The 13,623-nt window shown below is 32.9% G+C and overlaps 1 non-coding gene across 1 annotated transcript; it reads right to left on the minus strand.

Annotated features, from left to right (window-relative positions):
- Positions 1-2,076: 2,076 nt before the first annotated feature.
- TRNAN-GUU (transfer RNA asparagine (anticodon GUU)) lies at positions 2,077-2,150 on the minus strand. The gene has a single exon. It is a non-coding gene; the product is annotated as a tRNA-Asn (tRNA).
- Positions 2,151-13,623: the final 11,473 nt, after the last annotated feature.

A 13,623-nucleotide genomic window follows, 5' to 3' on the forward strand; every position in this document is an offset into this window, starting at 1 on the left:
AATCCAATGTGTTTTTCTGCAATTTGATTGAGTCAAAAAGCTTATTCTATAGCCCAGTATGATGTGTAATGTTGTCTGTTTGTCATCAAAGTTAAAATTTTGCTCTCCATCAAAATAAATTAAAAAATCTATAAATCTAAAAAAAAAAAAAAAAAAACCATACAAAACATTTAAATAATTTTAACCCATATTTTACACGTGAAGAAATTAAATCTTTCTATACCCATATTAAAATCATATTTAAAATAAATCTATATTAATATATGATCCAACATAAAATTTATATTTTGGTTTATAACACAATTTATCTAGAAATTGCAACTCATTGAAACATATAAATCAAATTTCAAAAGCATACTATCTTTTAACACAAAAACAATAAGCATATACAAATTTGATGGGTATTGTAGGCCCAATACATTGTATGTGGTCCAAGTGAGAAGTCGTTTGGAGCAGCTAACATATATGTTTGGACGACAAGGGCTATCGTTAATGTTAGTGAGTCGTGGAATGATATAATTAAATCGAAGAGGTTGGCACTCAACACCACATGTGTTTTTTTTTTTTTTTTTTTATAACCCAATTTATCCATTGAAGTTGAAGTTGTAACTGAGTTAAACAAATAAATCAAAATTTAGATGTTTACTATTCAAAATCAATAAGCATATACAACAATTATCACATAAAGATCTTTCGATGGGTACTATAGGCACAATATAGCATGTTATTTTGTCAAGAAATTGATACAATTTTTTTACAAATTTGGCCAATAATGAATCAAGTTCACTTCAATGATTATTGAAGTAATAGCCCCAAAAAAAAAATACCTAATATGCAATCATACAAATTGACGCTTCCTTTGAGCTTCCATAAAACTATTTTTACACCCACCATAAAAAGGGAATTATGTATGAACGATTTCAATAATTATGAAAGAGCTCATACACCATGTTATATATTTTGTAGCTATTCTTTTGGAGGGTTAAATATTTTTTATTTTAGATGGACTAATGATTTTTTAGATGGTGTGTTAAATATTTAGCTCATAGACATTGAATATGTAGTTAAATATTTAAGGGTGTTAAATATTTAGCTCATGTTTCTGTGAAAATATTTTAGATGGAGTGTTATTTTTTTAGTTATATAATATTTATGGTTAATTTATATATTTGGTATTTTTAAGTGTTAAATATTTTTGTAATTAAATCCAAAGTTAAATGGATCTAGATTGGTTTAATAATAAATTACTTAGTTTAATAATAAACTACTTAATATGAAAAGATTAACATTTCTACTATAAATAATAATCAATCTAGATCTATCTAACTCCAGATCCATGATGCACATGATAGATCCAAAGTTGAATGGATCTAGATTGGTTTAATAATAAATTACTTAATATGAAAAGACAAACATTTCTAATTATTGTTAATAAAATATTTTTAATAAAAAATTACACAAAATATTCCAAATAAATTATTTTTAAAAGTAAATTACTTTACTTAATATGCCAGAAAATTAATAAATTATTTTTAAAAGTAAATCACACTGGTTGGTTAGAAAATAATAAATTACTTAATATGCCTGGCAAAAAAATTATTTTTGAAAGTAAATTACTTTATTTAATATGCCCGGAAAAATCAATTTCACTTAAAAGTAAATTATTTTACTTAATATGCCTGACAAAATAAATTATTTTTTAAAATAAATTATTATTATTATTATTTTTAAAAATAAATTACTTTACCTAATATACCGGCAAAATAAATTATTTTTACAAGTAAATTACTTTACTTAATATACTGGGCACGGGCAAAATAAATTATTTTACTTAATATACTGGGCACGGGCAAAATAAATTGTTTTTAAAAGTAAATTATTTTTCACAATAAGCCCTAGAAGGAGGGCTTGAACCTCCGACCTTGTGGTTGTAAATTATTTTTACAAGTAAATTACTTTACTTAATATACTGGGCACGAGCAAAATAAATTATTTTTAAAAGTAAATTATTTTAGTTAATATACTGGGCACGGGCAAAATAAATTATTTTTAAAAGTAATTATTTTTCACAATAAGCGCTAGAAGGAGGGCTTGAACCTCCGACCTTGTGGTTAACAGCCACACGCTCTAACCAACTGAGCTATTCCAGCACTTTGATTGGACATTTGGAAGTATTCATTATCTTGTCATTCTACTTCTTTTAAAGGAGGAATACCCGAGCTAACAGCTTGATGCCGAAGCGGGAAAAGTGACGTTTCTCCAAATTTTAAACGCTATGGATGTGCGCTCCTCAAAATAGATTCATCGTGCAATTCTCTCTCAGGAACCGCATTTCTTCTTGTTAATCAATCAATAGGTACTGGATCCCTCAAATCATTTGGATGGATGGCCCGGTGTAATTTCTTAAATCTTTTTGGTGGGAGACGTTAGTTGTAGATAGAGTAAAGGTTTTGTGGAAAATTTTGAAGTGAAATTTTGATTTGTATTATTTAAATTGGTTTTTTTATTATATAGATTCAGCATCTTGAAAAATCTCAGAATGTTTTTATTGTGCGAGAATTAAAAAATTAAACCAAAAAAACCCATAAAAAATAACAACTCATGTCACGATCCTATCGATAAATATGTAATAATAAAAATTAAAAAAATTTACATGGCTTATTTATCCTTGTCCCACCCATCTATTCAACATAGAAACACATATTCAAAGGCATCGTTATTAAGTATTATGCGCTCTATCATATAAACCAAACCTTAACAATACATATGTCTCACTCCTGACATAATACTATATGGTGTTATCGTTTGGTAAACTTTGGAAGTTAATGTTAAGTCACGGTCGGATCATCACCGGATTGTTTCCCTAACCAGCTCCGGCGCCAGGTGGTTGACGGAAACTTAAACCACTTCACCAACCCTTTGCCAGGTGGCGTGGATCCGGCGTGAAGCCATGTGACTCCTCGGTTGACTCGCTGTGGGTTTTCGCGCCAGACTCCCGCTTGAATGGACGATGGAGATTCATTACCTACATCTAAGGGCTCAGAATCGCCCAAGGGTTTGGTGGGTGATTCATATACCACCGAGTCTTTTGGTTTGGTTCATTTGTGTAAGTCTGGTGAGGCCGAACACTCCCCAGCTCGGCGGTCCTCCTCTGCAACGCCTATCAGGTTTTACTTCGCTGCTTCAGGTATAATACAACTGTTGCCGCCTGCATACTATTCGACTGTTCATGTATGTGTATACAGTGCGTTCATTTCCTCAGAACTTGTTAGTTTGGATTGACTGCTCATGAGCTAACTATGGTATAATTGTCAATGCACAGGTGAGTTCGCATCGACGGCCTCCTACCGCTTGCGGAATGACTGTGCTGTCTCAAATCGCTCACAGGTATGTTCTCTTACCTAGGTTAGATGCGGAACTGAGGTTTACCCTATTTGAGAAAGGTTATACATCAGAGATTTGTTTAGCGTCGATCTCTTGGCCAGAGAAGTGTCTCATGGCGCTCTCTGTTTTATATGTCTCAGGTTCTGCAATCGTTCCAAACCCTAGGTTACGATTTGCGGTCGGCCACTTCATGCCGGAACCTGTGTCTCATTTAATTTATTCAGGCTTATGTTGAATGTGGCTCCTGGCATATATGCCGATTGTTGTATGTACATTTGGTTAAGGGTTCACGGCCTCCATGCCTGAACTGGTTTAAATCGAAGTCTGTATATTCACCCCAATTGTTTCTCATGCTTTTAAATGTTTAATAGAACTTCTCAGCTCTTCGTTTTTGTTTATGAAGAGTTATATGGTACTCATCGGTTCTCTGGACATTTAATATACGTTGTTTTGTTGTACCCATCAAGGGTTATTCATATGGCTTAATGTTAATATGTTTCCTTTATTCCTCTGTGAATACGATATTTATATTTCTACATTCTGTCGAGTTGTATCAATGGTCGTCTTTGCCTCATATGCCATTAATCTTGTTTAAGGTAGTATGCCTTAAGCTCGCTTAATGATAAGTTTTAATGTTATTTCCATTGTTTAACAGTGAGCTAATATGCTATAGGGTTTTATTAAGCAATCATATGCATTTGATTCGTTACTTATAGCTGTACCACCACAGGGTACGCGGCCATTTCCCACGGCTGGGTTCTGTTCTGAAATGATACAAAGTTTGACTTTCAGTTATTATTTGTAAGGGTTTACTGGTGCGTTTAGCCGGATGAGTCCTGGCGTAGCATAGCATGATAACCCAGTTGATTGCTTTCATACATGATTAAAATGTAATGATATATTCGAACCCTTGGTACAGGGGTCTGTTTTGTTTCTTGTCTATTTACTGCTTCGTTATCAATATTTACAGCACGGGTATTTCAACTATATCTCTCTACTGTTCTGATAGTTTCAAATGTATCTTTTACTGTTCTGGCTAGGCGCCATGCCGTAGCTGGGTACCATGCCGTGTAACGTTACTTATTTATACTGTTACATAAATATCTTGCACAACTACTACGGTCTTTCAGGACCGCATTTGGGTTTTTTCGTACTGTTATATATAAATAACATGAATCGTTTACAGCAGATAATTATCTCATTTACTGCCTTAAATAACTAATTTCCAGATGTTCATTTGAGTTGTACGTACTGTTTCTATTTTACAGACATCCACTGTTATTTTCTCTTTACATTTAGCTGATTAAGAGAAACTCAGATTCAACTGTATTCTATCTATGTACTTCAGTATACTGTTTACTGTTGTCTAATTTTGTAAATAGCTCGTACCTGGTCAATCAGTTACAGGAGTTCTCACTCCAGAAGTTCACCTGCATTCATACTTGCTCTTATCCACCCAACCTTGAGATCTACCTTCACGTTGGATTCTCCCCCCGAGCTGTCTTGCAGGCCTGCAACCCTCAACAAGACTCATGCACCTCCGTGCGTGGGTTATCTGGTCCTTACCAGACTTAACCCTTTCTTTTCCTCTTTTTCCTTTCTTGGAATCCTTTCTCCCATGTCTGTCCCAACAGCCCAGGGTTTTTCCTTCCCAGGACTTTTCCTGTGTGAAAGGGTAGTTTTTTAGTTTCATAACTGATTCTTTTTCTTTAAAAATCCTCCTCCAAGAGGCTACCAGCATTTCAAGATATATATTCCAATATATTAAATTTCATAAATAAATAATGTCATTTAGTAAACAATAATTAACAACTCACATTAGTTTCTTACCACATTAACATTCCATATTTACATATTACCCGGGGTCATCACAACTCATTTCCAAACCCGCCTGTATTTCTGTGCAGTTATGATTTTTTACAGAACACCAGGAGCAATTTCGGCTATTTCTTGTATGGACCATTCATTCCCTCCGACCTGTCACATGGAAATTAGTGGACACCTCACTGCACAGATAAACATAAACTGGAAACAGAGGAGAAGTAATAAGAGTGTTCCAATATTGACCAGGACTAAGATGCCTTAGAGCTGTTTTAGGTTAAATTTTTCAACTTTTTTATATGATATTTTGGATAAGGTTAGTACATTCCCTGTGCAATTCCTTTTCTGAAACTTAACCTCTATTTTACAGAATTCTTATGTATATTTTGTCCTAGAAAGACAAAAAAAAAAAAAATTAATGTTAAAAAAATGCAAAGCAAAAGAGTACTTGAAATGAATGGAAAAGTACAGAAATTTTCTTTGTAAAAAAAGATGCAATGCAGAAGAGTACTTGGTAAAAGCAAGTCTCTGTCTCCTCTCAAAATAATGGTGAGTCTATAACAAGCATATACCAATGATTGTTGTTTTGCTCCTAAGGTATGGGATGCTACTAAAACTATGACAAGTGATAAAGATCATTAGGTTGGAAAAGGAGTTAATATAAATCATTAGAAAATTAATGTAACTCAACTTAAATCTCTCTCCTGGTATATTCTATTGCTTTTTTAAATTATCAGCAAATGTGTATTTTGGGTTCTACCATTTTTTTTTCCTTGAGAGAGAATTTGGTTAGTAATAGAGTTATGTTGAAAGTGTTTTTTAAATGAATTGGGTTATAGTTTTTGTTTTTGATTAATTAATTATTAGTAAAGTATTTTAGAGTAATTTTAAGTTATATATTGTGAATGGCATATGTATTTTTCATAAATATATTAGATTATTTTTACTTGTGATTAAGTTGGGAATGGGGATTAACAAGTAAGTAGAGTTGCATATTATTATTAGATATTTTGACTAGTATAGTTTAGGATCAAGTTTTTCTTGATATGTAAATTTATGATGAGTATTATTATTATTAGTATTTAATTTTAAGGTCATTGTCAAGTCAGACGCCAAATTCGTGTATGAGATTCCTTGTTTATGGGACAAGGGGTTGCACATTATTATTAGATATTTTGACTAGTATAGTTTAGGATCAAGTTTTTCTTGATATGTAAATTTATGATGAGTATTATTATTATTATTATCTAATTTTAAGGTCATTGTCAAGTCACACACCAAATTCGTGTATGAGATCCCTTGTTTATGGGACAAGGGGTTGCACATTATTATTAGATATTTTGACTAGTATAGTTTAGGATCAAGTTTTTCTTGATATGTAAATTTATGATGAGTATTATTATTATTATTATCTAATTTTAAGGTCATTGTCAAGTCACACACCAAATTCGTGTATGAGATCCCTTGTTTATGGGACAAGGGATTCCTTGTTTATGGGACAAGGGGTTGCACATTATTATTAGATATTTTGACTAGTATAGTTTAGGATCAAGTTTTTCTTGATATGTAAATTTATGATGAGTATTATTATTATTATTATCTAATTTTAAGGTCATTGTCAAGTCACACACCAAATTCGTGTATGAGATCCCTTGTTTATGGGACAAGGGGTTGCACATTATTATTAGATATTTTGACTAGTATAGTTTAGGATCAAGTTTTTCTTGATATGTAAATTTATGATGAGTATTATTATTATTATTATCTAATTTTAAGGTCATTGTCAAGTCATACACCAAATTCGTGTATGAGATCCCTTGTTTATGGGACAAGGGACCCACCTCCGCGCATTGATTTGACTGTTAAGTCTACGAAGGCATACATACTCTACTCCCCTCTGGTTTCGAACCTGTGACCTCTTAGGAGGAAACACATGCTCTTAACCATTAGGCACACTCAAGTTGTATTACTTGGTGGTGGGTTAGAAAAAGGGCATATTGAGAAATTAAATCATTAACCTTCATGCATTGGTAGAGCAAGTAAGAAGTTTATTAATTGTATTGAATTTTTTCAAGTGCTCTCATTAAAACAAAATATATTAGCAATGAAAAAGGGATATGGAATTGATTTGGCTTGTTGAGACGAGAGGCTCATTCTACAACCCGGTGTGAAAGGGATTTGTAAATATGTTTGTGCTTAACTTGGAGTTGACATATGTCCATATAATTTCATTAAAAAGTGGTTAGAAGTAAAAAATAAATGAGTAAGATGTTTATAGCTTATATTTTTCAAAAATATTTTAGCACGTTATTTAAATAAATTATTTGAAGATCTATGTTAACTAACTTATGTGAATATTGATTTCATATATATCTGTATATAGAAAAAAAATTGTTAAAATATTTTAAGTTGAATTTAATAAAATATCCAATGTAAGTTATGAATAAAATATTTTAACATGAATTAATGTTGATGTATACTTAAAAATGTATAGCATTGAAGAATAAAATTTAAACAATGAAAAATTACACTTTTTTTGCACTCTAAAATAAGTTTGCACTTGAAAAATTTTGATCCCTCTCGGTTCATGTTAAATTTGTGCTTAAGATGGATATATGTTAATTGGAGATACCTTAGTTCAAAAATGGTATCTCCAATCCCAATCTCATTCCCACTACACAAGTTTTTGCATGTTTGATGGGTGCTTTTAAATATTTTTGGATAGGTTACCAAAAGTCTAGTAACAAAAGGATTTTTATATATTACATGGGTTTCTTGTATGGACATATATAGTTTTATATTGTATGTCATTTATTATATCATAGTTTTAATAGCAATATGGTTTTTTAAGATATAGGGTTTAATGTTAATATTTTGAGTTGGAAAGGAATTTTGCAATGCCCCATATTTTTATTTTCAATAGCTAAATTATATTAGGACTTATCTTGTTATTCTTTAATTGTTATCTATTCGACCCAATCAAATTGATAGAACTATATTTATGAGGACATTTGAAACATATAAATATATAATTACTATGAGTTTATGAGAACATTTGAACCATATAAATATATAATTATTATGAGTTTTATTGTTTTTTCTATTAAGGATGATAATTATTTGATTTCTTATAAGCATACAAATTTAAAAGGAAAGTTTGATATGCAGACACTAATTCAATTTATATTATGGAAATGGTAATTAAACATAATTGCTTACTTTAAATTCCAATACATATCATTGTTAATAGCATGAAAGTGGTTATATGATTATGTATATTGATAAACTAATCTATAGGTTAATGGGTTAAGAGATAGCCAAAAAAAACTATGGCACTAAACTAGCAGCGATGTTTTAGACATTAAAGATATAATGGTATGCATTGGAGCATTATTTAGTGATTTAATTATTAGTTCCAAACATTTCTATGATATGTAGGCAAGTGTGGGTTTTACAAGAAGCATGATTGCCTAATCTGGTTTTTCGATGGCATATCTTTAAGAAGAACAACATTAGCATAATATGATCAATTATAATGTGTTGACCCTATTTCTATCAAGAATGTTGGAAGTATTCCCCGACATTTATCCTCCAAAAACTTGGAGTGATGGGAAGGTCAAGTTAAGTCATGCTCACTTAGACATGGGATGGTGACTACTAGTTATCTACAAGGGAAGCTAGATTGACATAAACAACATTTCCACTTACAAGTTATCATTGGAACTAGATCAATATAGTCAATGCTCTATCATATTGCACCAAAGGAAATGATAAGATGTGGAAGATGGAAGTAGATTAAAGAGGAAGGATGATTCAAATTAGTTGAGGATGTTGTTTGGGTATTAGATATACCATTCTTATTGCATTGCTTCAAGCTAACACATATAAAAGACTTGCTTTGATTCAATTTCAATGATTTAAGTCTCATGATGATCAATATTGATCAATTATTATAGTTTAATTACTAAAGCTTACTAAGTGATGCATTTACTTGATTTATTGGCATGCATGCTTGGTTGTCAATATATAAGGATTACACATAAGAGCCGGTGGTGCATGCAAAAAAATACACTACTTGTGTACACTAATACAATTTCTTGATATATTAATTACTAAGATAGGTTATTAACTAATTAATTAATGGTTTAATGATTATGGAAATTAAATTCCATAAATAAATATCTAGTAGCATTAAGTACCCTCCTTAAATTTAATAACTAGTTGGTATGATGAATTAGATGGATACACTGGGTTGCCATGAATTTCAAGATACTTTGTCGAATTTCATTTATAATTTAACATGAGAATAAAGAATTTGCATTCTATTTTATTGTTATTTTTAGTAATATATTTATTATTTTATTGTGAATATTTTTTCCCCTAAAATTTAGAAGGAGAAGTTGATGCCCTATTAATGGAGATGGTTGAGGAGACTTTTGGAAATGTGTATAGGAATATAATAATAGAGAATAGGATTGACTGCTTAAGGGAGGTTGAGGGGTTTTGGAATTTTGGAATATAAAACTTCTCTTTGACTATGACAAACTTGGAGCTACCAAATTAGATTGAGGTAATTGGGATCTACCGCACTTAACTACTAGATGAATAATTAACTAATTTCATACTAGATGGATGAAAATTATTTCTCTTGGAGCTTTAGACATGGAGGAAAGAAACCCAAAATATCCTGGAGTTCTAGGTAGTTAGATAAGTTGTTCGTAGTTATCAAGAAGGATTAAATCCAATCTAGGAAAAGCAAAATATGAATGTATTGGACTGCAAAAAAACAAACAAAGTCTAAGGTATTTATGGTGGCACTTAATTGTTAGATGAATCGTTAACTAATTGCATAAGGATGGATGACAATTGTTTCTCTTGGAGCTTTATGCATGAAGGGATAAGAAACCCCGGGTTTCCTAGAATTAGATCGTCAGATAAGTTGTTCCTTGTTAATATGGAGGATTAAAAGTAGTCTAGGAAAAGCAAAGCATGAATGTGTTGGACTGCAAAAATCAAATAAAGTCTAAGGTATTTATGCCATTTTCCTCTTGTTAACCACAAATTTCAGCTCTTTAACTTTAAATAAATTATTGGAAATATTATCAATGACTTCTCAATATAAATTCAAATTAAATGTTATAGATGAATTTGTTGTTGTAAGTTATTCATGATAGCTACTTTAGTGAGTTTTTAAGGCCTACATTATACATTTACATTAACTAAACCATAAAATTCTACATTTGAGTTTGTACTATAAATTTCATATTCAAAAGGATGAATTAAATAGTGCACAATAAATAACACTAAGATAGATAGTTGAAATTAATAACACTCATTAAAGGTGTGATAAAAGCATTTTTCTTTGTTGGTTTGACCCACTAAAATTGAACCTTGGATCACATGGTTTACATTACTTCATAACACGATGATCACTAATTGAGCCACCCCCCATGGGCTAAATGTGCAATAAAATCATGAAAAAAAAATGGGGTCTAGATAAAATCAGGAAAATTGTGATAAAATTGTAAGATAGGTGAAAAAATCATTGGACCACGAGGAAAGGCACTTTAAGACAAGATTTTTGGTGTTTTTCAACTCATTTTGCAAACAAAAAGAAGGGTTTAAGAGCAAAGGAAGAGGAAATTGATTTTACTTGAGCCGAGGAGGAGGACATTATCTTTCTTTGCCATCACCATGTTTTTTATAGTGGTGATTGATTTTTCTTGGTCCTGTATGCATTTGCTGGTGTCGGCATCTATTTCTACCATTTTTTTTTAAGATTTTTCATGGGGTTTCCTTTACCCATTAGTTTTTCTTCATCTTGCTAAGCAGAGACTGTGTTTTATTTTACATCATCAATTTATTGTGGAGTGGGGAGGGTTTCCGAAATTCCTGCAATTGTCAGTGTATTTGCAGGTGTATATGTATCTCTTCTTCTTCTTTTTAAACAAATCTTTTATAGAATTTTTATGCCTATCATTTTTCCCTCTTTTTCCTTAAATTTTTATTGGACTATAAGAGATATATCATGTATATATCATTTAGATTTGTATTTTTGGTGCAGTTTTTTCTATTTTGATTCTAAGATTGTTGATTTTAATTTTTTTCAAAAAAAATTGCCCTAAATTTAAATATTTACATTGAAGTCTAAAAATGTTGATAAATTTGGACCCTATGTGGAAATATGGGGAAACTGAGGGGCTTTTAAATAAACAAACTTTGTGTTGCAAGTTGTGTGGAAAGCATATGACAAGGGAAATATCCCACTTGAAATTCCACCTTGCACAAACTCTTATACATGATATAGAACTTTGCCTATAAACAAGTATGGAAATAATTTGTATTGCCACCAAAGCACTACTAGTTAAGGATGCAACCAAAAAGAATAGGTAGGGTATGAGAAGTCAAGTTAAAGGGAGAGGAGTAGGAGGAATAAGTGAGATTGGTTATTTACCATCACCTTCCACAAAGGCAAACCCTTCATCGACCTCATCTTATTTTGGTCTTAGAACCACACTTGGTGCACAACTTTCTATCAGGTTAGTGCTTAAAAGAAAGGAGAAGGAAGAAGTTGACAAATTGGGGGCTAATTGTTTTCTATGGGTTGAAATTCCTTTCAACATTTCCATGAAAAATCCATTCTACCGACCCATGTTTGATGTTGCTGTTATTGTTGGCCCATGGTACAAATCCCCTTACTATAATGAGTTGAGAGGGAATATTCTTCAAAATGAAAAGGTTGATTGCACTACTAGACTAGAGGAGTTTAAGGCATCAAGGAAACACATTGGATACACTATGATGTCAAATGTTGGACTTTTTGTAAGGATAGGACCCTTCTGTTGACGGTGTTGGACCCACCAACATGTAAGGGGATCTCCCTGGTAAGAAGTCCCAATTAGACCTCAGATTGTTTGGTGTAGGAGTCCCAGCAGTGGGTCATAAAGCAATGCCTTGACCGCGATGTCACACAGAGGCAAGTTGGATAAATCTGTTGGTAACAAGGGTGTGAGCATTGCAGTGGGTTAAAGAAGATGTATGAGAGGTTCTAACACGGGTGGGTTAAGATGAGGGTGAAGGTGAGTTCCAGGTTGAAAGGGATTAGTCCCAACTCGACTAGGAACATACAACACACAGGACATACATAGCTTCCGGCAAAGCAGTCCACACGGATGTGGCAGTCACAACATACAAGGTAAGATAACACTCACGAATCAGTCTGAATGAGTGCAACGGTTGTTACAGCGAGCTTCATATGAAAGGTTTGTCTGATGTCCAGCAGAGCAATCGACACCGACGAGACAGCATTAACAACATATACAACGCATTTCCATTAATAGATTATGCATTACAACAAATGAAACAATTCAGATGTAGAACACAAGTTAAAGCAACGTGCATTACAAGTTTTAAAGATTAGTCTCACAATATATACAATACATGTGTGAAAATGTTTTGTCTCTTATTATATAAAGAAGTGTAAGTTCCAATCATACAATACATCCATGTAAACCTACTAGCCCCAACAATGGAACGTTACAGCCACATTTGTCTACTCCTCCAAAGAGATGAACTAGCTTCGTGCAGTGGAGAAGCCAAGGCGCGTTACAATATTGTCCAAGCTCTTTCCAAGATAGTCTTATCAAAAGCTTGGTTGACCAAAATCCCTTACAATGAGTCATGAGGGACTATTTATAGCAAAGGGTCGGGTGACCCTTAACATTCCCCTTTGTGACCATTCAACTACCCTCATGACTCTTCACCTGCTCTATGACTATTACATCCAACTATTTACACTTGACACGACTCAACATTACAATACACATGTACTCATGTGAAACAACATGGATTGAGCAAGCATTGCAAGACATCATTTACACTCGGTCTACTATGATGAGATCAACTCTTTGGCATGCTTATGATGGTGAAGGTGGTGATTTGATGCCAAGCTTGGTCATTTGTGATGATGTACATGCACCTCATGGTGACATCTTACTGAAGCGAACTCTTGCCTCTGTTGCAACCGGTGCATTGGTTCGGCTCCTTCATCCAACTCATCTGCTAACATGCGCATGGTCTTCTTGGGTGCGGCTAAACCGGCAACACACTGATGCATAGATAATCTTCAAGTGCGTTTTGGAGGTCATGCGCATCAACTTGTCGAAGTACATGTTCAGCTCCAGTTGGACTTGCTTCTTGCCTTCACCTTGGTGAGTGTGTTGAATGGGTTGGATTGCATGCGTGTGCACAATGACATGCATGCTGCTGAATCCCTTACATGCGATCAACAACACTGCTCACCATGTCTGCTCTGTGTCAGCAGCTGGGATGGATATTTAACTTGTACATGCTCAGTTTCATCCGTGAGTGCACATTGTGCCCACTGCTCTTCCTGTTCCTGCTACAACTCATTCGTCT

Source organism: Pinus tabuliformis, chromosome 5_2, assembly GCF_031772625.1.
Source record: "Pinus tabuliformis cultivar Carrire ecotype Pingquan chromosome 5_2, CPIR1, whole genome shotgun sequence".
Lineage (NCBI taxonomy): Eukaryota > Viridiplantae > Streptophyta > Pinopsida > Pinales > Pinaceae > Pinus > Pinus tabuliformis.